The sequence below is a fragment of the Amphiura filiformis genome, chromosome 6, assembly GCF_039555335.1.
Source record: "Amphiura filiformis chromosome 6, Afil_fr2py, whole genome shotgun sequence".
NCBI lineage: Eukaryota > Metazoa > Echinodermata > Ophiuroidea > Amphilepidida > Amphiuridae > Amphiura > Amphiura filiformis.
In genome coordinates, this window is record NC_092633.1 from 43,238,476 (window position 1) to 43,266,215 (window position 27,740).

A 27,740-nucleotide genomic window follows, 5' to 3' on the forward strand; every position below is an offset into this window, starting at 1 on the left:
ACCGTATAAGATTATGTAGAAAAATATCATAATTCAAAAACACATTTATCCAAATTAATTATTTACTAATTTTTAGTCAGATATGTACATACGAATATATCGTTATGAATACGGCAGACGGCCGAATCCAGATTCGGCTTTTGGTAAATTCATTTTACACATGCATTACATTTGAATTGAGAACAAGGGATCAATGCTATATCTATAGAGGGCAGCATATCGATTTTTTAACGGTTGCCGCCGGTGTCCGTACTGTGATGCACCGTCAACTAACCTTGTATGCCGCCCTCTTTTGATTACTTATTTATGCTGTTATCATCTGGTCTCCGTTAAAAAAAATGATATGCTGCCCTCTATCATGTACAGCATTGATCCCTTGTTCTCTAATTCAAATGTAATGCATTCAGTAAAATAAATTTACCAAAAGCGAATCTGGATTCGCCGTCTGTCGTATTCATAACGATATGTATATTGAAAGCTGTTCCATATACCGTATTTCGTCAAATAGTCGCCCCCCCCCCTCAAATAAACGCCCCCCACCACTTTTTTCAACCAAGATGTTTCAAAAATGCCGATATTTCCATGCTATCTTGTGTAGTAAGCTTACCAAGTTACCATGGTCGATAATAGCGTCAATAATAATGAAGTGAACCAGAAGTCAGTGTTTCTAGTTCATAGTTCGTCATTTTAGTGTGAGTTTTAAGTTTACATAATGATTTTAACAGGAATTATCGTTCTAAAATTGACCTTGAATAAACGCCCCCCCCCCCTTGGGAAAATGTGACGCTCGGGGCGTTTATTTGACTAAATACGGTAAGTACAAAATTTTACAAAAGAGTTGTTTTTATATTTCAAAAAACATACACCTGAGTATTTGCATAGTCATGATCCACACTATATAGCAGATATATAATTAAATTAGGCTATTCCACTTAAAATCCACACGCCCCCTGTGGAAGATTTCACTGCTGGCATCACAATTCCAGGTGCACCATGTGGTCAATCCAGCTGGACATTCTGGCTAGTTTTAGGTAAGATTCCTGCTAAAAATTGTTGATATTTTCAAAATCCAGTTGAAATTTGCCCAATTTGGTCTAAATTGTGACAATTTTTGGTTGAATTTCAAAATCTTCCACACCTTTTCAACTTTTTATGGATGAAAATGGTTGGGTCTGGAGTAATTTAAACTGTTAAGGCCATATTATAACATTTACTGAGGAGGACGCCCTCAATATTTTTACATAACAATCAAAGACTGATGAAGAAAGACATGTATTAACTGCCACCTAAGAATGTTGTATGTGGACTCAGCCTCTGTTGTACATGTTGAGTTGCTATTTGGGAGGCACTTAGATGCCAGATGTATATAATTAATTCCTTCCAGTCTAATTATATTTCCACTTCTATCATTGGCTTCATTCCATAGTGGCATAAGGTGGGGTACCACAAATAAACAACTTTTTGAGAAAATCGGGTTTGAAGAAATGCCAAATAAACAATACTCTAACCTTACGCCACCTCTGTCGCTGTGTAATCCCTATGGCATTACTTTAAGCATAGGCCTTGTTTTTGAAGGCCTATGCTTTAAGTCAGCTTCATTATGGAATGAAGCCAATGATTAGCTTTGTTCAGAGACTTTGTAGATCTTCTCGACGTTTTGTCACAACGGGCACATTTTTGCTGCAGCGGAAAATCACTGCAGTAACATGGCCACTGTCTTAACACATCGGACTAGGCTTTAGAAGCCAGAGGGGAATCCCCCTTTCCTTGAATCACAGGCAGCATCCAGCCATCCACTGTCTGTTCTTCTTATTCCCTGGCAATCCATACCGCTGGATGATTCTGTGATATTCTGTCCTTTATCTTTTAGGCCTTGTACAACAATCTGTAATATTGAGGAATCAAAAATAAATAGATTGGTATCTTATCTCGTATTGACTCTTTGTATTTGTCAGCAGTCATTTTTTTTAAAGAGAGGGTTCCATTAAAAGGGCATTTCGTGATCCACAGTCTCATCCCCCACTTTTTTCAAAAAAAGTTGAGATTTTTTATACCTCTGGAAATCTCTGGCTACATAACGTTTATGTACCAAAAATGTCTTGCAGATTAATTCGTTTAGCAAAAATATCATCAAATTTGAATTTCGTTCTAGTATACCAGGAAGAAATTACAGCAGTGGCCTATGAAGCAGTGTAATACACATAATCATGCATAACTCGCAAACACAACATCAGAACTCAAATTTTGGGAATAAGCTTTTTTCGTGGATATCTACTTAAAAATGCCATAAAAAGAGAACGCTAGGATCACAAAAGCCTCCTTTAAATAAGGATAGTACAGGACTGCTATTTTTTTCTATACATGCTAAACAAAGCTGCCAGGGCATCAGGCCCATAACCAGGGGGGTGGATGCTCCCCAACAAATGCCAAAAAGTCACTTTTTTGTACCCAAAAAGTCCCATATGGGAGCGTAGCAAGCGAAAAACATTGAGGTTTTTTAGCCCTTTTGGTCGAAAAAGGTCCACATTTTGAAGAAAAAATAGTCCACCCCAAGTTCACTTTTTCAAAATCATCCCCCTCCCAAATTAATCCTGGTTACGGGCCTTGCTCTCAACCAATCACACACATTATTAGATAACGAGTGTGTATGATTGTGAACTTTCATTGCCTTTAATATTTTCCCATATGAACATTTTGAGCAGTTGCTGAAGCCATAAATACCAGCTAGTCACAATAATAAAAAAAAAGGAAACCAATGACAATCAATGACCCCGCACAATGGCGCACATGCACATTTCAATATTGATAGTCATTTGAAAGACTGTTTTAAAAAACTGAAATTCACCTTGATTATAACCAAATTTGTGGTACTAGTACAATGGTGTCGGCCCCCTTTCTCCTAAATTAATCCATTTGGGACATCAGCAGTTTCACTTTTCATCATGTAGGATTCACTGCTTGTACCATCGAATACTAGGAATTAGGCTACAAGTCGGTTTCTGCGGAAGAAGCAGTGAACCAAATTATGACGAAAGCTAAGGATCCGAGTAATATTCTCGATTTGTCTACCTAATAATATTGTGATAACCAAACCAATCATACAGATGAAGCTGTTCAGTGACACTGATATGTGACCAGCTCCAACTAATACCGGAACAAGTCACCAGACCTGTTTTTGAGGCCTTTAAACTTAAAGATGACATTCCCATAAAAAAAAATTCAAATTTTGGAATTCTTAATTTCATGGTATTTTACTGTGGGACTAAGTTAGACTATGCCATAGTCGATTTTTTGATAAATAAAATGTTATTAATCATGATGAACGATTCAACTGAACTCGAAATTATACTGATATTTATTACATCAAAATACTAGTATAAAATGGTTATGAAAAAGTTTATATAATTATATTTGTGACAGTAAAAGTAAAGTATAGGCCCTATGTATTATATTATTGAATGCAACATATCATAATGGCATAATTATAATGACACTTCAATACTGACTTTTTTCTTATATTTTTGCAAAAAAATGAATAAAAAAATTTAAAAAAATTTAAATTAAATAAAAAAGAAAAAAAATTGTGATTTTCAGCTTAAAATGTGTGTGAAAAAATAATTTTAAAAAATGCCGACCGACCTACCCTAATTTTTTTTTCATGTTACGCCAATCAAACAATTTTTTTTAGGCCTAATTCCTCACCTGTCTAAAGTCTTGCTCATATGTTGTCTCTGATGGAATAAGTTGATTATGAAGTCGACTACGTTCTATTGCCTCCTTCATATTGTCTTCACCCCATATAGTATTCAAAATCACCTGTACATGAGTCACAAAATTGAACATAAATTACGGTTAATTTCAAGTATACTGCGCACAAAAGTATATGAACACATCAAAACAAAAGTATTCTTAAAGACACTCAACGTAAATTACCAAATAAAGTAATCAATAGATGTATATATTTGCATACTGCAGTTACTGTCCGCTTTTCCTATACACAATACACAGTGCTCTTTCCCATTGACGCGTGACCTCTACAAATAGCCCTACGTTAAAAGTATGGGGATATGACTAGTTAACGTCGCTGTGTGAAAAATAACCGGCCAATATTAAAAGTACTCTTCTACAGTTCTAGAAAATATAGTTTTTTAACATGTCCTAAATTTTTAGCTAATTTAGATGTTTGGAAATATTCGTACTTTGGTGTTTTAGTTAATGTTATAGGTAATAGTACATTGCCTAGTTAACGTCGCTGTGTGAAAAATAACTGGCCAATATTAAAAGTACTCTTCTAAAATTCTAGACAATATAGTTTTGTAACATGTCCTAAATTTTTAGCTAATTTAGGTGTTTGGAGAGGGTCGTACTTTTGTGTTTTAGGAAGGACATGTAAACGACAGATAACACCAAAAATATGAAGAAATTATTTCCAAACCGTGTTAAGTCAACAATCATTATGTTGCTCATTTTCAAGAATGCTGGTTTACAAAAAGCACGCCATTGTCTCATTTCGTGAACAAAGCCACACATACCATTGTTTCCTTTCGTTTCCTTTATAATCGGTTACCCAACTGAAGCTATGAATACCAGCTTTACTGCGATATCGCGCATGAAAACAGACACTTGTGCACAACCAGAGAAGATCCGATTTAATCAGTTGAGCTGTTTCAATGAGTGTTATCTTGGTTTAATAGCTTTTAATGGGGTTAAGTCCTGCAAAGGTCGAGATGAATTCTACTGTAGACATGATCAGATCATGTGTTACTGCTGTTGCAGTAACATGTAGTTGGAATGTAAAGTTTCATATTAATTATTGTGTTTTCCTGCAAACACCAATGTATACAGTCACACCTTCAACCCTAACCCAAGGTACTCACTCACACCTCCATCACTACGATTTCCACTGACTTCTCCACTTCGAGGTCTGAGATGTCTACCTTAGTCCTGTCCAGGGTGCAAATTATTTTACCGAAGTTAACATTTGAATAGGGAGCCCGTTTATAAAGCAACTGTATATGTGGTCTCCCGCCTATTAGTGTTAGGGTTAGGGTGAGGGTAAGGAAACTTATATATGTATTCATTGGTAATATGTATATAGTAATATTAATTAGTAATTATTAACAGACGCCTTTCTGGGCAGAACGACTCGTAGCACAGTGGTATAGTCTCTGGACTATGGATCCATAGGTTGTTGGTTCGAACCCTGGTAGAATTTTAATTCTAATAAATTTCTTTTCTTTTTGTTAAGTAAGAGGAAATAATAATGGCAATAAACTTGGTGTTATAAAACTGAACACTGATGTATGAGATGCAAATATGTTATTAGGGATCTGGACTGAGCGTTTCGACAGTATATTTTGTGGGACATGAGAGCACATCAGACATATCGAATTGCATTCTGGGTAAAAAATTGATATCTTCAATACGAAAGGTCAAAATTTTCAATTGATCGTCGGCTTTTCATCCCACCTACATACACTTTAATTATAAATCAGATTTATAAAGTTTACTTCGAGTACTGTTAAATATCAAAAAATATCAAATTTTAATCATTTGCCATAAAATGTGTATTACATTGCGTATTTCAAAAAATCAAAATTATTTGATATCAGAAGGACATTCTTCGTATTCAGAATGTAATTTGATATGTCTGATGTGCTCTAATGTCCCACAATAAATACTGTCCAAACGTTCATACCCCATCCCTTAACTACGGAAAAAAAATATCATGTCCAGGGTACACACAAAATACCACTTTTTCACATAAATACCACTTCCTACCGTTCCTTATGTGAACATGAGACTTAAACAACACATATTTAATACATGTGTGTACAATTTGAGCACATTTGAAGGTGTAAAATGACCAGATCTGTGACCGTATTGATTGTCACCATGTTTTGAATACTCCTGTGAATTCTTCTTAATTGAACCGCAACCTGAGTTCAAGGTGCCCCGCTTTTACATACGTACAGCACACATCGTCATCATCCCTATATCTTCGTGTTAAAAATTGCCGTGATAGTACAGCGAATCCTCTCGTTTTTAACAGCTATGCATCACGATTTTGTTAGAGATAGGCCGAGCGACTCAGGCTAAGCATACCATGACTATATGAGATACCACAGCGTTTCTGTATTCTACACATTATTACGATTTGTGCATGCTCTAGTACCCCATATGATGTTTCTATTACAAGAAAAAAATTTGTTTTCAGGTAAAACCAGGGTTTTGTTTCCAGTACACTCACTCGAAAAGCAGTACACTAATTAGCAGGGCCTTGCAGCTTGCTGTGGATATCTTTTACTGCATTTTTAATGTAAAAAATTTGAAATCCAACGTAAAAATTGAGATATATTTAATTTTGAGAATGACAATTATACTTTATAGGTATAAAGGAACGCGTTTAGCCCATTTAGTTAAGTTCCAGGTGCATGTCCTATAACACAATGCATATGTAAACTTTCTTTATCTGTCTCAATAATAGAATATTGATTTCAACGGAGTATTGAGCTGTATGGAAAAAAATAGTTATAATACAGGGTGTTGACACTGTGCAGCATTCATGGCCCTATGGTGAGGAAGGAACAACTGTGGCCATATAATAATGTTTCGGGGTACTTAATTGAACCGCAACCTGAGTTCAAGGTGCCCCGTTTTTACATACGTACAGCATTCATGGCTCTATGGTGAGGAAGGAACAACTGTGGCCATATAATAATGTTTCGGGGTACTTAATTGAACCGCAACCTGAGTTCAAGGTGTCCCGTTTTTACATACGTACAGCATTCATGGCCCTATGGTGAGGAAGGAACAACTGTGGCCATATAATAATGTTTCGGGGTACTTAATTGAACCGCAACCTGAGTTCAAGGTGCCACATTTTTACATACGTACAGCATTCATGGCTCGATGGTGAGGAAGGAACAACTGTGGCCATATAATAATGTTTCGGGGTACTTAATTGAACCGCAACCTGAGTTCAAGGTGCCCTGCTTTTACATACGTGACAGCATTCATGGCCCTATGGTGAGGAAGGAACAACTGTGGCCATATAATAATGTTTCGGGGTACTTAATTGAACCGCAACCTGAGTTCAAGGTGCCCCGTTTTTACATACGTACAGCATTCATGGCTCGATGGTGAGGAAGGAACAACTGTGGCCATATAATAATTTTTCGGGGGACTTAATTGAACCGCAACCTGAGTTCAAGGTGCCCGTTTTTACATACGTACAGCATTCATGGCTCTATGGTGAGGAAGGAACAACTGTGGCCATATAATAATGTTTCGGGGTACTTAATTGAACCGCAACCTAAGTTCAAGGTGCCCCGTTTTTACATACGTACAGCATTCATGGCTCTATGGTGAGGAAGGAACAACTGTGGCCATATAATAATGTTTCGGGGTACTTAATTGAACCGCAACCTAAGTTCAAGGTGCCCCGTTTTTACATACGTACAGCATTCATGGCTCTATGGTGAGGAAGGAACAACTGTGGCCATATAATGTTTCAGGGTACTTCAACCCCTTAAACGCACACCCACACATGGCTCATGCTGCCGTAAGGACTTGCCTTCATATGACCTAATAAAAGCGGAGCGATTGCCGAATAGGGTGCAATTCTACTGGTCTTATTACAAGACTGCCCTACCTCAACCCTAAACCCTAAACTCTGTAAACGAGGACTGGACTCAAGTCTAGCAAGTTGCACCCTATTTGGTAATTGTACCATAAAAGCACTATAAACATACCTGTGCAACCCCAGTAGTAATCCTCTTGCCACCTGATCCCCCAGCAACAAGTTGGACCACTCCACTATCATCGACTGCTATCACGGGTACCATTGATGACAAAGCACGTTTTCCTGGTGCGATAAAATTTTCTGGCGGTGGTGGAATGTTGAACTCATTTTTTTATCAAAGGGCATGGAGAAATCATCCATGCCGTTATTGTAAATGATGCCTGTGCCGCTGCCTCGGAACATAGCTCCAAATCTGTCAGCAAGTGAATTAATACAAATGAAACATGTTAAACTGAATTTATCCTTCATCGCTGAGCGACGAGCGATTGGTATTTGACCAATGAGGTAGCACGCTCTTTCCAATGCAATAAAAAGCGCTCTACCTCATTTGCTAAAAACCAATCGCTATCGCTCAGCGATGTAATATAAATTCAGCTTAAGGGATGGGGTATGAAAGTTTGGACAGTATTTATTGTGGGACATTAGAGTACATCAGACATATCGAATTGCATTCTGAATACGAAGAATGTCCTTCTGATATCAAATAATTTTGATTTTTTGAAATTCGCAATGTAATACACATTTTATGGCAAATAATTAAAAATTGATATTTTTGATATTTAACAGTACTCGAAGTAAACTTTATAAATCTGATGATTTATACTTAAAGTGTATGTAGGTGGGATGAAAAGCCGATGATCAATTGAAAATGTTGACATTTAGTATTGAAGATATGGATTTTTTTCCCAAAACACACAAAAAATTATGTCTTTTGGGGAAAACAAATCCATATCTTCAATATGAAATGTCAACATTTTCAATTGATCGTACACACAAAAACAACAATTTTGTCATTACCATCTCAGTTAAATACAAATCTCAGGCTTAAAACACAAATACAAATCTCAGGCCTAAAATTTTACTAGGATTATGAAAAAAAGTTGAGCTTTCTTCAAGTGCCAAAATCTCAATTTGATGCAATAAAGTGGTGAAAGAGGCTATCAATCAAATCACCCACCTTTTTAACCAAAAATGAGCAGAGGTTAAAAACCTGACTTACGCTTCATTTACAGAAGAAGTGACTGACGCTGCATTGCCATGTTGATCAACTATGCTGATATGTGATGTACCATGATCATCAATAATGTAGGCTTCGGGATTTACTTGATAATAATAATATACTTCATGTGTGCAACAGTCTTCTATCATGCTACGTAACTCAGCTGCATAATCTTTGGATGTCATGTTCGCCACTTGCTACAAAACAAATAAAAAACACACAAATAATAAGAATTATTACTGCATCGCTTTGAAACATGCAAATATTTAGTATAGCAATTGAAAAGTTCATCAGAGATAAATTTAATAAATCTCATAAACAAGTCACACAAAAATAACTACTATATAGAGTGATATTTACACTTGCTGATATGTGCCAATCATTTTGATACAAGTATGAGGGGCGGTCAATAAGTTCTGGTAGTACCTGTGAATTCATGGAGGTAGGCTTTCTCTGAAGAGTGTCCTGTCCACATACAGTGATGCAAAAATCTAATATCTTTGCAGTAACGTTTTGAAGGAACATGCTTTCAAATGAGACCAAATTCAATACCGTGCGACAAAGTAATTCTACAAACTTTTTGACCACCCCTCGTACCATTATCAGCACTACTCCTGATGACAAACTAAGAATAGAGATTTCTGATTTGAACCTTACCTCCTCAACATCAACAAAGTCGGGATCACCTATGAATGATCTTGCCGCATAGGCAAATTTGAAGGACTCTACTATGTGATGATAAAGAGAAATTGCCGCCTGGTTGTTTGTAATATCCGTTCTTCGTATGTCGTACCCTGCAGATTTGATCAAATATATTACTAGATATACTTATATACATATGAGCAGTGTTAGAAATAAGATGGAAGGTCATTTTGGGGTCATCCAGGGGTCATCTGAGGTCAAATAACTTCTAGCCCAACTTTGAAAATCACTGCAGACCCACTGACTCACTATCCTGTGAACCCCTAGATGCGGTGAAGTGTTTTTAACAATGTCAGCCAGATGGACTCAATGCTAACATCAACAGCAACATCCTTCCTGCTATTTGGCATACCAAAACCCGTCTACAAGCATATATAGTGTTTTTTATGAAAGCTAAATTAATTCGAAGCAAGCGTAAATATACCAATACAATAGATTGGTCTTAAAATAATACTTGTTTGTATATGCTTGGATCGGTAATTATTTGCTCAAACTCCATAATGGCGCCTGGATTAATGTAGCTTTCATCAGAAGCACTTTATATGCTTGTAGATGGGGTTTTACGGTATACCTGGTGTTGATTTGTGAGTCGAAGTCTTAGAAAGTGTCACAAAATGTGGACCAGCGTAACATTAAAATCTTCAAACTCTTGACAAATATGGCACCAAAACCTACACAAAACCTCCCTTTCCCTTTGGGCTATTCCAGCTGAAATTCATTCATGGATTTCAACTGGAATAACCCTTAGTAAATGTACAACTATAAGATACTTTATTATTTAATTAAACTGTTAAGGGATCTGGAATGAGCGTTTTGAGCGTTTCGAGAGCATTTTTTGTGGGACATGAGAGCACATCAGACCTATCGAATTGCATTCTGAATACGAAGAATGTCTTTCTGATATCAAATAATTTTCATTTTATGAAATTCACGATATAATACAAATTTTATTACAAATTATTAAAATTTGATATTTTTCACATTTTGGAGCTATAACAGTCCTCGAAGTAAATTTTATAAATTTAATGATATAGTCTGAAAGTGTATGTAGCTGGGAGGAAAAGCTGACGATCAATTGAAAATTTTGACCTTTCATATTGAAGATATGGATTTTTTTCCCAAAAAGACCTCGCTTTTTTTTGGTGTTTTGGGAAAAAATCCATATCTTCAATACTGAAAGGTCAAAATTTTCAATTGATCGTCGGCTTTTCATCCCACCTACATACACTTTAGGTAGAAATCATCAGATTTGTAAAATATCAATTTTAATGATTTGCCATAAAATGTGTATTACATTGCTAATTTCAAAAAATCAAAATTATTTGATATCAGAAGGACATTCTTCGTATTCAGAATGCAATTCGATATGTCCGATGTGCTCTAATGTCCCACAATAAATACTGTCCAAACGTTCATACCCCAGCCCTTAAACATGTACTATGTGTCATGTTTTTACACTTTGAGTTTGGGCTCATAAACATAAACATTGATGAAGGACAGCAGTTTTTTACACCTAAATGCCCATTCAAATTTTAGCTTACTTCTGAGAAATATAGGATATATGTGACACGATCAAGGGAAATGAGTCACATGTCGCTAATAATGATTTTGAGATATTGGCAAAGAAAGTGTTCAAATTCTTTTGTTTTACGTTGTTTTCAGCGATTGATAAATTGGCGTAACTTTGCAAAGGAAAGTCGTATCAACATGGGTTTTCAGTTTCTGAAAGCTCTAAATGTCTTCTTTAGGAACCTATGTAAAACTTATTTTCGACCAGGGTCGACATGTGACTCATTCCTCTTGATCATATCACATATTACCAAAGTCAAGTTACCAAAATATGGTAATTAAAGTCATATTGTAACATTTGCTAAGGAGGACATTTTTTAAAATTCTGGTTTTTACACAATTGTATTGTACTTTAGTAAACTAAGATACCATGCAAAAATCAAGACTTTAGGTGCTGTAGTTTCGGCAAAATCCGAGAATTTGAATAAGCCATCTTATTAAGATGATTAATTATTATGATGGAAATATTGGTCGAACACGTATGCGATGTTCATAATACAGTATGCACATGGCATGCAGGACAATCATACACACATCAAAGGATCAAACCATAGCACAACTGATGGAGAAACACGCATTGGTGCTGGTAGTAAATTCAAATTATCTTTGCTTTACCTCAGTTGTTCGGCTCAGAATTAAAAGGGGACATATCTGACAGTAAAGGCTAACATTTTATGGAAAAGAAATACTAATATATTTTTATAGAAATGTTACAATATGGCTTTTTAAAGCCATACTTAAAAGTATGAAACTTACATCTGAATACCGTACTTCGTCAAAATAGTCACCCCCCCCCCATGTAATGCCCCCGGGGGAGTTTATTTGACGAAATACGGTATATACATACCTTCCAATATATTCAATATGAGAGCCAGAGCTGGACCACCACTAGGTGCAGGAGGGAGGTGAAAATTTAGTCCTGCTAGCGGAACCACAATTGTGTCTTTTGGCTTTACTGTATAACTCTGAAGATCTTCAGCTGTAATAATCCCACCTGATGAAATAAATACACATTTGTCAAATTATTGGAAATGGTTTGGTTAATTCAATCCCATGAATTATAAGATCTAAAAAAGACAGTAAAACAATCAATGTCATGGGTCCATTAGTGAAATGGATATTACGATGCATCGTAAGTTACGATTGATTTTGAGACTTATGAAGCTTTGTGAAGTTGAGTGAAATGGACTCCTGGACGTGCATTGTGAATTACAGGAACTCAGGCATATCACAGGATTCGTACACACAGCAGTTATGGACATACACCTTTCTGCCGCTTAAATGTCAAACTTTTAACATGCTGAATAGAATATCTTTTCTCTATTTTTAATTATACTGAAGAACCATAATTATTTTTATTTCTTCATTTAGAATACAAGTTAATATTCTAGTCTGAATAATTCAGTCCCAGAACAATATATTTCCTTACTGTCAGATATGATTGTGTTCTGGGCCGGAACTGTTTTGCTTCTAACTACTGATGACAAACTGGACAAAAGCAGTACATGGAAACAGCTTTTTAATCCCCTATTCATTCAGTCTGAATTATTCTAATGTGGATCATCCTTCTGATACTCGAGTGGTTGGATAACCAGAACAGTTTTGATAGGTCTTTTGTCTACCTTTCTGTTTGCCAACTGACAAGGGGAACAAAATTGTCCTCCTCGCCAAATAGGGAATTAACAGGGGTTGTGCCCCCACTAATCATATTCTATTACTGTCCATACCATTTTCTTTTACTTCATTGACAATATCTTGTGCAAGACTTCCCTCATAGAAGATGCTTGAGCCATTATCTGCAATCTTCTGCAATGTCTCAGCTAGCTGTGGTCGATACATCTTGTCTCCTGCCTTGAGTGGTTCTCCTTTGGAGTTGAAAAATATGGCACTGCCACAAAAATGAAAAATAATGGGAACAGATCTGGTTAGCAGGCTGTATTGTAGTATATCTATCTATAGAGTCTATAACTCATAAGTTCCCCCTAAATACTCAGGTGCAACTTTTAAAACGGCCTCTTTTCTTACACAATTAACCATTGTGACTGAACGCAATGATGTGTAACGCTATAAATTGGTCCACATGTGCAAAACAAATAGGGCTATACGTATCTTTTTACATTTTGTATTATATTTTTTTACTTATTCTAAAAAGTATTAGGGGGAAACTTATAAGTTGTGGACCGTATATTTATCTATCTATGTCCATAGCTTGAAGGCAACTGGGGCAACATGGTGATGGCTTTTGACTTTTGAGACACAAGTTTTCAACAATTATCGGTCCTCTGCTGTTCTTATGTTCTGGTTGAAGTTCATCCCTGTTGAGTCCTTGATGTTATCGATTCATGTTTTTATTGGACTGCCTATCTTTCTTACTCCAATCCGTAGAGAAAGACTGATGTTACAAGAGCTCTTATACCATTTTCCACCCTGATATGGCAGTGACATCAGTGCATATTTCACTAGGCACAGCTTCAACTAGCTAGCGGACACTCAGAGTGCTGGCGTATACACGCACACGCTTAAAGATGTCGCATAGATGTGTACGAGAAACAGCTGCCCCAACAAGTTAAAGCCATATTATAACATTTCTTTAAAAATAGATTAGTATTTATTTTCCATAAAATGGTAGCTTTTACTGTCAGGTATGTTCCCTTTTAATTTTGAGCCGAACAAGTGAGGTAAAGCAAAGAAAATTGGAATTTACTACTAGCGCCAATGCATGTTACTCTGGCGGTTGTAATATGGTACGATCCTCTGGCATGTGTGTGTGTGTCACGCACGCCGTGTACGTAGGGGGGGGTGGACATCGAATCCGCGTTCGACTAATATTTCCATCGTAATAATAAAACGCTGATTCAGGCAGTTTATTCAAAATCTCGGATTTTGACAAAACTATAGAACCTGAAGTCTTGATTTTTGCAGAGAATCTTTGTTTACTAAAGTACATTACAATCGTGCAAAAACCTGAATTAAAAATTTTTTTGAGGGCGTTCTCCTCCGCAAATGTTATAATATGGCTTTAATGTCACTGCCACATCAGGGTGAAAAATATAGGAGACTCATTCTTGAATCCATATCGTCAGCCTGCTACGCTAATTGCCTAAGTCATTCTTACATGTTTCTCATGTGCAATTTTGATTTTCTGAGTAATAAACCCATAATAAATCAAATAATGAAGAATGCGGCTGGAAATTTGAAAAATTATGGGTTTATTACTCAGAAAATCAAAATTGCACATGAGAAACATGTAAGAATGACTTAGGCAATTAGCGTAGCAGGCTCACGATATGTGATTAGTCCTAACAATGTATATGCCCTTACTGCAGATTCATTAATTCAAACAGGTTAACTACATATAACTAACCTACCTAAGACTTGTCTCATTTCTGATGTCCTCTTCATTGTCTGATATAGCTTTCACTAAGGCTTTGCTTATCTTAAAACCATCCCTGGCAAGTGCGATAGTAGGTTGAAACAGCTCACGCCACTCCAATTTGCCATGGGCCTGATGAGCTTGCCAGAATCCACGGATCTCTCCTGGCACTGCTACAGCCAGCCCACCTTACATAGAAAGCACAATGGAAATAGTCATTAGATGTGATCAAATCTAATCAAATAACTTTCATGTCACAATAAGGGGCTGTACAATAATTATGAGCCCTGGGGAGAGGGTAAAATTGGGGGCAAGAATTTTTTGGCTAGCTAAAAGAGAAAGGGGCAAGCAAATTTTGGCAAGCTGAGGGGGGCAAGCAAGTTTTGGCACACATTCATGGGGCCCCTTTAAAATGCTCTAAAAAGGCTTAGGAAAACGGTACGAAAACGCTTAATATGCAATTTTCCTGCTTGCTGTGTCTAGGCCTACTATGCACTACATACAAACTCTTCAAGAAGTATTTTCCCCACACAATGCAGCCACTATCGTATGTCGCCTCATAGACAGCCCCTAGGAACCAATGACATTTTGTGCTTACAAGGTAAACCACACCCACTGAATATGAATCTGAGACAATACAAAATACTTTTGATGGATGACACAAGCAACACCCGATGGATGACAATCAATCTGGATCTGGATGAGATCACAACTGAATATGAAGGAGAGCCTAAATGAATGGTGATGAGGGGGCATTCCACCTTAGTCGCATATATGACCAAATGATCCAGAGGGTGTGTCATTCTATATCCAACAAAGTATCAACTGACATTTACCACTGTGAAAAGCAAGATAGTAGCCCCTTTTCTTTTAAATAAAAATAAATGTAGATATTTATATAGCGCTTTATGCCGTAAACAGCCTCAAAGCGCTTTACATTTATTCCGCCGTCAATAGAATATGTCGGAACCACGTTTGCAGCCTACAAGTGGCGCAGGGTCCATCAGTACGACTGTGACTACCCCTAACAGCTTCCCATTGCACCTGGGTGGGGTGAGGCAAGCGAGGCAAAGCTCCTTGCACAAAGGCGCAATACAGTGGTGGGACAGGGAATCAAACCCACGCACGTCGAGCAAGCTCTCAGATTATGAGTCCAAGGCTGTAACCACTGAGCCACTGTGCCCTTTTCACTTACCTTCCCAATTTTCTCTTTCATTTTTTATCAGGGACCTCCCCCAACTACCTGCATTACTGTACCCTAATCTAAATCTCAACATCAAATCATCAAACATTAATACACCTTTTCCAGGAATTTCAAAATTAATAAATTAAGGTCAGGTATATTTTGAACAGTAAATATAGAAGGACATTTTTTGGGCTTCCAAAATTTGATGAAGGTGGTGGAGGACAAACAGGCAACTTTTTTTGTCTTCTGCTGACCGTAACACAAAAATGTCCTTCAACACATTTAGCATTTGTACAATGTAACTCTTCCCCTGGATTTATATTTTAGAGTTACAATGTGTTTAGGCTAACGATAGGTTTCAGGACTTACGATGGGCTTCAGGACTTAAAATTGGCTTCAGGACTTAACATGGGTTTCAGGGCTTACAATGGGCTTCAGGACTTACAATGGACTTCAGGACTTATGATAGGCTTAAGGACTTTTATTAGGATTCAGGACTTATGATGAGCTCCAGGACATATGATATGATGGACTTCAAGACTTACGATGGGCTTCAGGAGTTACGATGGGCATTGGACATCAGGACTTACGATGGGCTTCAGGACTAATTACGATGGGCTTCAGGACTTACTTCATGTGTCACAACTTAATGAACGCTACCCTGATCTATTCATGTGGCCATCTAGAATAGAATTTAAATTAAAATAATATTTAATTTCTTCCAAATCAATGCAATAACCCCAATCTGTCTGAAATTCCCTGAAATTTGATATTTATTCTGCATACGGTACATTAGGAGTCTTTAAAGGACACCGGAGAGATCCCAAACTATTGCCAAGTCAATATATAGCTACAGGTTTATACCTCATTTTGGTGACACCAAGTAACTCACCCTTAACTGAAGCATCATGATCGTCATTGTACATGTCTTCACTAGATCCCAAAGGTGCCACTTCCCTTGCATCATAGTAGAACATTGTCGTAGTCCCTTTGTCATAATACATGAAGAAATTTCCCCCACCTATGCCAGCGGAATGCGGGTTGTGTAAATTGACGCAAAGAAGGCTTGCAATAGCTGCATCAACGGCTGAGCCACCTTTAAGCAACATACCACTGCCCAGGTGAGAATGACAAGAAATAACACATCACAAATTGCACTGTATCAAAGAGAGTTAAGGGATCTAAAATGAGCGTTTATTGCGTTTCGACAGTATTTTTTGTAGGACATGAGAGCACCTCAGACCTATCGAATTGCATTCTGAATACAAAGCATGTCTTTTTCTGATATCAAATAATTTTCATTTTTTGAAAATCACAATATAATACAAATTTTATGACAAATTATACAAATTTGATATTTTTCAAATTTTTGATATATAACAGTCCTCAAAGTAAATTATATACATCTAATGATATATTCTTAAAGTGTATGTAGCAGGGATTTGTCAATTGAAAATTTTGACCTTTCATATTGAAGATATGGATTTTTTTCCCAAAAAGACCTATTTTTTTGGTGTTTTGGGAAAAAAAAACCATATCTTCAATACGAAAAGGTCAAAATTTTCAATTGATCGTCGGCTTTTCATCCCACCTACATACACTTTAAGTATAAACATCAGATTTATAAAGTTTAATTCAAGTACTGTTAAATATCAAAAATATAAATTTTTAATGATTTGCCATAAAATGTGTATTAAATTGCGAATTTCAAAAAATCAAAATTATTTGATATCAGAATGACATTTCGTATTCAGAATGCAATTCGATATGTCTGATGTGCTCTAATGTCCCAAAATAAATACTGTCCAAACGTTCATACCCCAGCCCTTAATTGTGGCCTGCTACCATGAAATGAGTATCAAGTCCCAAGTTGGTAGTTTCGAGAGATCCTGACTGATGAGGGACCGTTCACAAACACTTGTTAGAGGGGGCCTGATGCAAAAAGGGGGCCCTGAAAATTTTTGACCCTCCTAAGGGGGGCCCTGGAAAAAATGACCACAAATATTACTGGAAAAATTGAGTTTATATGCTTTTCTGTGGGGTTGACCCATAATTTTCATGTCAAAAAGGGGGCCCTGAAATTTTTGAGGTCTGTAAAGGGGGCCCCGAAAAATGTTTGCGATGAAATTTTTTGCATCAGGCCCCCTCTAACAAGTGTTTGTGAACGGTCCCTAAGTTGATGTTTTTTGCCAGTAGTATGTCCTTTGTGAATGGCCCATTGTTCCCTCATTCACAAAGGATATACAGACATACTATAACAGGTCACAATTATACTTGATTTGTTTCAACATGAGCTTGATAATGATGGCAGTGCGTTCACACGGTTGTGCCATAAACATCCTGACATACCGCCTTTCTTCGCATTTGTATATGCCCAACAGAATGAGATTAGCGATCCAAAACTGCGACCAGCAAAATGCGCGCACTTACATCACTACAAAAAATCAAGATGAAACGAGGTAAACAGAATCTGTGCTCTGGTGAAAGTACTGTAAATCTTTTGGTTCCCATGCATGACAATCATATATTACCATATCATTAACTAGACTGCTGCCCTCATTCGTCCAATTTCTGGGTTGACGACTGAAAAACTTATGTGTTAAAAAAGTGTCAGACTTTGCAACCAGGTTCTGGTTGCATTGAGACTGTGCAGTTGTGTCCAAATTGACCTTTTGACCGTGTTTGTTATTGAACACTTACTTTTAGAACTTCAGAACTTGATCTTGTCACCATAATGGGGTTCACATGTGCAAATAGTCAGTCGCACTATGGTGTACAACCAAAGTCATGCGAGAATATTCTCATGAGTCCAACTCTGACACAATACGAAACATTAGGCAGAAGTACCGTATTAAACGTTAGCTTTGGACATTTAATTATTTTCTATATTTTCCACCTGACTTACGCGGGTGAAAAATAAAGAAAATAATTAAATATCCAAACTAACGCTAAATACGGTACTTCCGCCTAATGGGTAAGATTTTCAGTTGTCACTACAAGCGTAACACAAATACGCAGTGAGCACAAGAGCAGTGTAGACAACTGACGGATTCTAGTCTAAACATTAACACACATCCACATGGTTATTAACCTCTTTACATACATGTACATTCTACAGTAAAATTACGATGGGAGTTACGACAGGAGTTTTAACAAACATCAAACTGTAGCTGTTACTAATATGTTCTTCCTCTTATCAATGTTTCATTGACCTTTTCGGTAAATCCCATAATCCTTTGCGGTTAGACCTGAGATGTCATCACGCCGATGTACACATCGGTACTGTGCAGTTCACAGCTCTTTAAAATGTGCAGTAACAATGTTCGCTAAACGATGTGCACATCGGTGTGACGTCAAATGACGACAGCTCGGGGTCAATTGACATTTTTGGATACTGGCCTTATTTTGTTTGATCACACCATGGTCACTCGCCGTTTTTTTTAAAACAAGAACATGTGACAACCTCAAACCGTCGTCTGCTTCACATACTGTTGTATCTCTAAAGGCTGCCTTGTGTGATTTTGTACAATTGTCATCTACATGTAATTGTGATCCGATACACTAAATCAACTTTATATATTAATGTTGAGGTATTATCACAATATTACAATTTCATGTCCATTCGCGAAAGAAAGAAGCATGCTGAAATATACAATAACAATATGAATTATGCAACACTGATAATAAAAATCGCACAAGGCAGCCTTTTGAGATACGACAGTATGTAATGCAGACGACAATATTACTCACCTTCCTATATTGGAGCATGGCCCTGCATCTGCTGCCACAGCGGCATGTTTAAACCGGTATTGTACATGCACATCATAGTTCCAAAAATGTACGGTCAGTACAATGATCAGAACCGCAACACAGATGATACTAACTATGGCCACACCCGCTCCAATTTTGGAGCATGTTGATTTGGTGGATTTTAAATTTTGAGTTCCCCTGCAACACAAAGGAAGTAAAGATACCATCTAGGTGTTATTAGGGAACACACACAAAAACAGAGTTAGGGACCAAACCTAAACATTAATGCCCCCACCAAATATTTTCCTTGCCCCCCCCCCCCTTTTGAGGCCAAACCCCCAAAATCACGTAAATTTCCACTTTTTACGGCAATTTTACGCAAAATTTGCCAATTTTGCTCCCCCCTAAAATTCACTTTGCCCCTCTCAATGCCCCCCTGAAAAAATTTCCTGGCGCCGCCACTGAAAGGGAGGGAGGGGACTTAAAAATGCGTATTACATTTCTGCTGTGCTCATAAACACATAGATGTTTATATTTGTAACTTACTTCCCAATTCCAGTTTCACTACAGACAGGGAAGGAGGGGGTTAGAAATGAAACAAAATTAGTTGCAATCACGGATCACACTTAAATTTGTCAAATACCACTAATTAATTGTGGTTATAATAAGGTTGAATTTTGGTCTATAAATTGATCTTTTAAATGATTATTTGTGCTGAAATGCCTGAAAGGAAGGCCTGATAGATATTGTATAATTGCACTCAGGCAGTTTCACATACTCGCCGTATGTTTAAGTCTTACAGATTGATTGAGTGTGCATTGATACTGGTCAAATGTTCTGACATTTTATTATTTTTATTGGAGAGATTGGACACAATAATGAACTTGTGCTGAATGTTGATGTATTCACCCCCCCCACCACCACCACCACCATGCTTGTGCATTGGAGACATGCATGTATGCATTATTTAGTCCAATTCTCTCTCAACAATATGCATTTATTACCCAATAATTTTAAAGAAAAGCATATTTTTTCTTTTTGTTCCCTGTTAGGTCGGTTCTAGGAGACCTACTTCAAAGTAGTTGGTTTCGCTATTTCGGGATCCTCCACGGACCTGGCTGGCTATTTATTATTATTATTATCATCATTATTATGACATCAATAACAATAACAAAGGTTATAGCAGCATGGATACTGATATTGGACTCTGTCATTTTTGACATTTGCTTAAAAAGTTACCTTTTTCAGAGTCATCACTCATGACTTTGAAAAAGGTAACTTTTTAAGCAAACAATGATTATGTTACACTAATAATCCTGTACTTCAGTATGGTCTCTGTTAAGTTGGTCTTAACCCTAGAATTATGGACATTTTTGGTATATAAAAGTTTACATATTTAGAATGGCAAAAACTTGACAAATCTATCTGTGAGGTCAAATTTGTGCACAAAGGGTCAGTTTTGGAGAAAATCCAAAAAAAGATCTTTTTTAAAGGTGGGTGACCTGATTGACAGCCTCATCCTCAACTTTACCTATCAAAGTGCAGATTTTGGTCATACTTGGCAGTGGGGTTTGACCCCCACCCTTTTTATTTTAACCCCACCCTTTTTATTGAGGCACCCTTTATATTGAAAATTCCTGACCCCCACGCTTTTTACTGAGGCACCCTTTATACTGAAAATTCTTGACCCCACCACTTTTTGCTTTTTCCCCTATTTGTATACATTGATGAAGTCACAGGCAATTTGGTTCGAAGTAAATCAAGTACACCGAATTCTGCACCTATCATATCACGCGATAACCAAGTGGATGTAAACATGCATCAAATGGAATTTTATCTTGCGATATAGTTTGCTGGCAGTGGTTTGGCACTTATTCTTGTGGTTTGGCACTTATTCTTGGAAACTAGGATGATTTTATCATTCAATGAAAATATATATTGTAAGCTGGCACTCCCACCCTTTTTATTTTACTCCCACCCTTTATATCAATCCACCCTTTTTACCAACAAAGTTTAAACCCCCACCCTTTTAAGGATTTTCCAATTTTCAAGTGGCACCCTTTAAAAGGGTGCCCTGTTAACAGTGGGTGAAAGCTCATATTTTTCTCATTAACATATTGAAATTAGGCGTTCCAAATCGGTATATTATGGTAATGAAGAAATCATCAAAAAACTGCTGAATTAGTCTCAAATGTGGTTTACCACATTTTTTACCAATTCAGCAGTTTTTTGATGATATCTTCAGAAATACACCTATTTGGAACTCCTAATTTCAGTATGTTAATGAGAAAAATAAGATCTTTCATTTGATATTAATTTATAACATGATCATGATAACAAAAACACTGTAGACTACCAGTTTTACGCTGTATTAAATTAAATGTCAGTAATTCCATGAAGAATTAGTCACATTTACAATGAACATTTACATGATCTTTTTGCATGAATGCTTGAAAGGGACAACAGTTTATGTTATACATTTAAGTTTTAAAGAATTTGATTTTCCAAATATATCAGGTCACCTTCCTTTAACTGACCCAATTTTTTTTTTAATGTACAATGTACCATAACAAAAAATATAGACCAAGAATTTGACAGTAATGAGGCCAAAAATGTCCATAAAAAAAGCGCAGTGATTTATAGTGCGCTATAGGCACAACACCTAGACGTTGATCCACAAGCCTCAGCACACTTAATACAGTAACTCCAGGGTTTAAGACCAACCTTAAAATCCTTTTTTGGGGCGTCAAAGTATTAAACTTGTTCAGTGGTGTATCAGGGTCATTTATCTTGCAATCATTTATCTTGTAAATATCATGGTTTTTTTGTAGATATTCTGTAAATCTTGTAAATATCATTTTACTTTATGTATGAGGGCCTGCTTGGAAAGCAGTGTTAGCCACTGAAGTAGTTTAAAACCCCTCAATAAAGATTTCATAAATAAAAAAAATTAAAAAAATCTGTTTGAGGGGGCAAAAAAAATATTGGTGGTGGGCATCATTTTGATTGTGTTCATTTGTGTTTACCAAGCCAATTTTCAATTTTACACTATTTGGGAGGTTATAAGCGGGTTGACAATTTTTTGGGAGGGGATGGTTTTAAGAGGGGTTTAAATTTTCTTTGGGGGTTGAGTTAGCAAAACAACTCATTGGGGGGTCAATCCCCTAAACCCCCTTGCAAAGACCACACTGCTGTACGGTACCTTCAATCAATCATTGTTGATTAGAGGTCCTATGTTACAACCTGGGGTACCTAGGCTTTGTTTTACATAGTGAAAAAATGAAATGGTTCAAACATTTTACCTACACATCTCATTTGAAGCGGTTCATCCTCCTGAGCATTTTGACACCTTTTTTTTTATGGAAATCGGTTAAAAAATGAGAGAGTGTGGGCAAAAACAATCACAAAGTAGGGAGGATGTAACCGTACCTCTTTTTTCCATATTTACAATCATTCTGAGCAAGTATTGGTCTTTTAAATGAACTTTTGTATTTATTTACTTGGTTTAGATGTCTGGGAGTTCATTTAGACATTTTTTTACTAGATTCAAATTTTTAATGGGGTTTTAAATCAAATTTACTTAAATGAATCCCTCCCTAATCCTCCTCCCCTAATCCTCAACCACCCTTGGCACATTTCGTGCCAAATGTCATAAGAAAATAATAGAAAAATATTTTAAAACAGGATAAAAACATGAGTAATATAGAATAAATTGAATCTTCTAAGTGAAGGAATACTCAAGAGACAGTGTTTTGAAATCCAAGCCAGGGTTCCCGCTAGGTCCAAATATTAATCTGCAAAATTTGAAAACTATGGGGTCCCAAACAATTTTTTGGGGTCTTTAGACACAAATTCTCACTTAATTTTCAAAATTTGAAAAATATGGGGTCCATTATGATTTTACTGTGCTAAAAGACCCCAAAACTTGGTGTAGCGGGAACCCTGATCCAAGCTGCACATCAAAATGTAACAAAACCACCTTTTTGAGTACCCCAGTATATGACACAGGATCTAGACTGATTTCTCTACCTACCTGTAAGTGGGCATTAAGGGGTCACTTTCTCCATACTGTTGCGCCATAATTCACCTGCAATACAAATTCAAACAAAGTAGAGGAAATTGTGTCCTAAAAAAGTGTTTCATCGTGATGTGATGATCAGTAACCCCAGTGGCATAGCCAGGATTTTGGAACTGGGGGCACAACTTGTAAATGTACCAACGGAAATATTTTTTGCCGACGGTGATTTGTTGACCCAAATTTTTTTGGCTTGGTTTGAAAAAGTGGAGAGCAAAAAAAAAGGTAATAGGCTGTAACATAAAAACACAAAATTTTAATGTACTAGCGGTCACCCGTCTTTCGCGGTTAGAGTGTTTCGCGGTTGTTAAATTTTGTATATTTTTTGTACATGTAAATGTTTTATTTAATGTGATTAATGGTATGAGAGGAGATTATCATTTAGAAATATAATATTTAGTATCTTTTCCATATAAATCAATGGCTTGAAATTGCAATTAGATCATGATGGAAGTCTTCTTGCCACCATATCATATCCACCGTGAGAAGTCTTGCCCTGTGGGATGCTGGGCCCCTGCCCCTGATATTTAAAATTTTTATGCATGTGGAAATACATTCATTTTTTGTCCATTTTGGACAAATTTGTTGTACCTTTTAGCCCATTTGTTACCATTTTCGTCCAAGTTTGTCCATCCCCAACCTTGAAATGTACTTTGCTGCCCCATGCAAAAGTCCTGGCTACATCACTGAGCAGATGAACACAATTTTATTTACTTCCCTCTTGGGCCCCTATGGTATGCTGGCTACGGATATTTAAGATTTGTATGCATTTGTATGCATTTTGTTGTACTTTTTATTTGTTAGCCCATTTTGGATAAATTTTGTTGTACCTTTTACTTTTTAGCCCATTTGTGACAATTTGCCCCCCCCATGAAATTTGCCTTCTCCCTCTCTCACACAAAGAAAAAGTCCTGGCTACACCACTGTGCAGATGAAACAATTTTATTCACATATCCTTACACTCTGTTTCATATAACATAGCATGGTAAAATTCAGTGGTTTGATAAGGCATGCAAATAGGCAATTGGATCATGACCTCAGTAAATGTTGACATTATTGATGTGTGACTAATTAGGTGTTCATACACAGTCCCTGGTATTATATAATATTGTGTGATTGCTTAAAAGGGCATTTCGTGATCCACAGCCTCATCCCCCACTTTTCTCAAAAAAGTTGAGATTTTTACATCACTGGAAACCTCTTGCTACATAATGTTTATGTACAAAATATTTCTTGCAGATTAATTCATTTAGCAAAGATATCGTGAAATTTGAATTTCGTTCTGGTGCACCAGAACGAAATTACAACGCATTGTCTATGGAGCAGTGTAATACACATAATCATGCATAACTCATGAACGCAAAATCGGAATCAACTGAAATTTTGGGAATAGTTTTTTTTCGTGGATATCTAATGAAAAATGACATAAATAGAGGATGCTAGGATCACGAAATACTCCTTTAAGGTACCTATAATAAATTACTGAGTTTTTCGAATTGGTAAGTTCAGTGACCATGGTGCAGGGCAATTTGAGGTGCAGTCTCGGAATAATCAAAATAAATGTACAATTTTGTAGAACACTTACTTTCAACATTGGCAAAGTATTTTGCACAGACACTGATTATGCTGCTAACCTGTGAGTTACGGTGAGCCTTACCATGCTTACCAGACTTGTACCTGCGTTGCTATTAAAAAAGTCACCCATTTTTCTTAACCATCTGTCTCTATGGGACAGGAAATTGTCAAAAGTTGGTGGGAATCTTCAAAAGTCACCCATTTGGGCTACTAAATCACAGTTTGGCAACCCTGTTTAATTTGGGTGATTTGGAGACTTTGACCTAATTCACTGATTATGCCGCTAACCTGTGAGTTACGGTGAGCCTAACCAGACTTTTGTACCTGCATTGCTAAAAAGTCACCCATTTTTCTTAACCATCTGTCTCTATGGGACAGGAAATTGTCAAAAGTTGGGGGATCTTATAAAAAGTCACCCATTTGGGCTACTAATTCACAGTTTGGCAACCCTGTTTAATTTGGGTGATTTGGAGACTCCTAATTCAATAAACAAACATTTAACTGTTGACAATAGGTTCTAGTTTGAACACTGGCATGATAATGTTGACAAATTAGTTGAATAAACAATGCATGTTAATTACTCAAGTCAGAGTCTGATGTGTAATGGTATGAGTGACCCAATCTCAGCATTGATCAGATCAGACATAGGATTTGCGGGTGTTCATGTTAAACAGCATGACTGTATTGTAGTGTATTGTGACTGTTTACTCAGTGTTTAAGGCCGGTCACACTATGACGAATAGGGGTGAACGGCAGTTTACGTTAAGCTGCGAATTGCAATTTTGAATTTATTATTATTGATATTGATGTTAATATATTTGATTATTATTGATATAGATATTAAAAGTTTAGATTATTATTTATATTGATTTTACTATTTTTGATTATTATTGATATTTATATTGGTTTTTTTATATTATTATTGATATGTGTAATATTTTTGATTATTTATTGATATTGATGGTAATATTTTTGATTATTATTGATAAAGATATTAATAGTTTTGATTATTATTGATATGTGTAATATTTTTGAATATTATTGATATGTGTAATATTTTTGATTATTATTGATATCGATATTAATATTTTTGATTATTATTGATTGCCGTCGTGTTGTCGCTAAAGGTCGTTCCCACTCGTCACCGAATCTTGTTTTTCCTCTTTTTTTCGTTTTTTTGCCGTCAACATTTTGTGATTTTCACGTTCGTCACCTTTCGTTGCTTATTGTCCGTCATAGTGTGACCGGGCCTTTACTCAGTGCTTAGCTCGCAGGTTGCTTGCTAGTGCCTTTGAAACTAATTAACATAATTTGACACCCTTAACGTAAACAAAAACAAAATTGGACGTTTTATTGGGGTGCGGACAACTTTACTCTACGCAACGCAAAAATCCGTTTTCGAAATAATGTAAAACGAGAAGTTTTTAGCCTTACAAAGTCGCCAAACTCAGTAATTTATTATAGATAATTAAAAAAATGTTCATAATTTTTTTACAATTCTCCCCTTTTACTGTCACCCTGGGTAAAAAATAGTCTATTGTTATTGTTTTAAACCATTTTTTTTTTCACCAACGCCTTACATGAACCGACGTCCATGACGAGCGGGCCCCCTGCCCCCCCTGGCTACGCCACTGAGTAACCCCAATCACAGATATTCCAATATGCCCCAATAAACTTTTTTATTTTTTAACTCACTTGGTGGCACTGTAAAGTCTTATTCAGATTTCATTTGACAGCTTAACCATCACGTATACGCGCTCGACGTCCAGCGTGTGTATTGGACCTTGTGCAAATAATATGCGCTGGACGGCTAGCAGTACACTTAATTTGTTAAAGGGAATCTGAATAAGACTTTACACAGCTGGTTTACTGATATCAAGTTAAATGGTACTATAGTATAATGCTGGTTTCATACTACCCTGCCGCATGCCGCTGAGCGGCGTGGCACACACGTATTGCAGACAAACAGACACAATCAAAGCTTGTCATTGGTTGGAACGCCTTGCCGCGGCAAGCGGCAGGAAAGTATGCTGGAGGCTTTTGGCCTATATTATATTTTTATGCAATAATCGGACAGAGCAGACAAACAACACTGTAATTTGCTGAATGGTATAATATTAATAACACCAAACATACTAAATACAGGTCCGATATAGGTCCTCTAATTCCCTTTTGGGTGTTGGGGCGAGGATATAAACCATGTATTTGACCCACTCGTCCAATTGTCAAAAGCCGCACTGACTCACACATACAATCATAAGCCATAACAATGTAATGTACATTGTACAACTACAATGGGTAAGCTTAAACATTAACAAGAGATATGGGTGTTACATGCTGGTCTAAACACTTACTTTAGTCTCAAAACTTCTCTTCGGTAGGATAAGACTATGATAGGCTATTAGTCTCCGTATTCTTCGCAACAATGACTTGCAATTTAGTGTTTACATTTGACCAAAACAAACTATACAAACTCATCATCTGACATTGGTTTCTGTCCTTGAACTAAACACAGCATGTAACCATTCACTGACAAACTAGCGCAAGCCCGATGCCAGATTTTATGAGCTTTTATGGGGTGTCGGGTTGGGTGCGGGTTGGGTGTAAGGTTGGGTGTCAGTGGGGATGGGGTTAGGTGGAAGTGGTGGCTCCACTGGGGGAATGGAGTAGTCCTAGTACTAGTCCTAGTACAGGAAGTTGATTTTT

At 36.8% G+C, this 27,740-nt stretch overlaps 1 pseudogene; it reads right to left on the minus strand.

The window, feature by feature from the left end:
- Positions 1-497: 497 nt before the first annotated feature.
- LOC140154541 (glutathione hydrolase 1 proenzyme-like) lies at positions 498-27,529 on the minus strand (annotated as a pseudogene).
- Between the last annotated feature and the right edge of the window lie 211 nt (positions 27,530-27,740).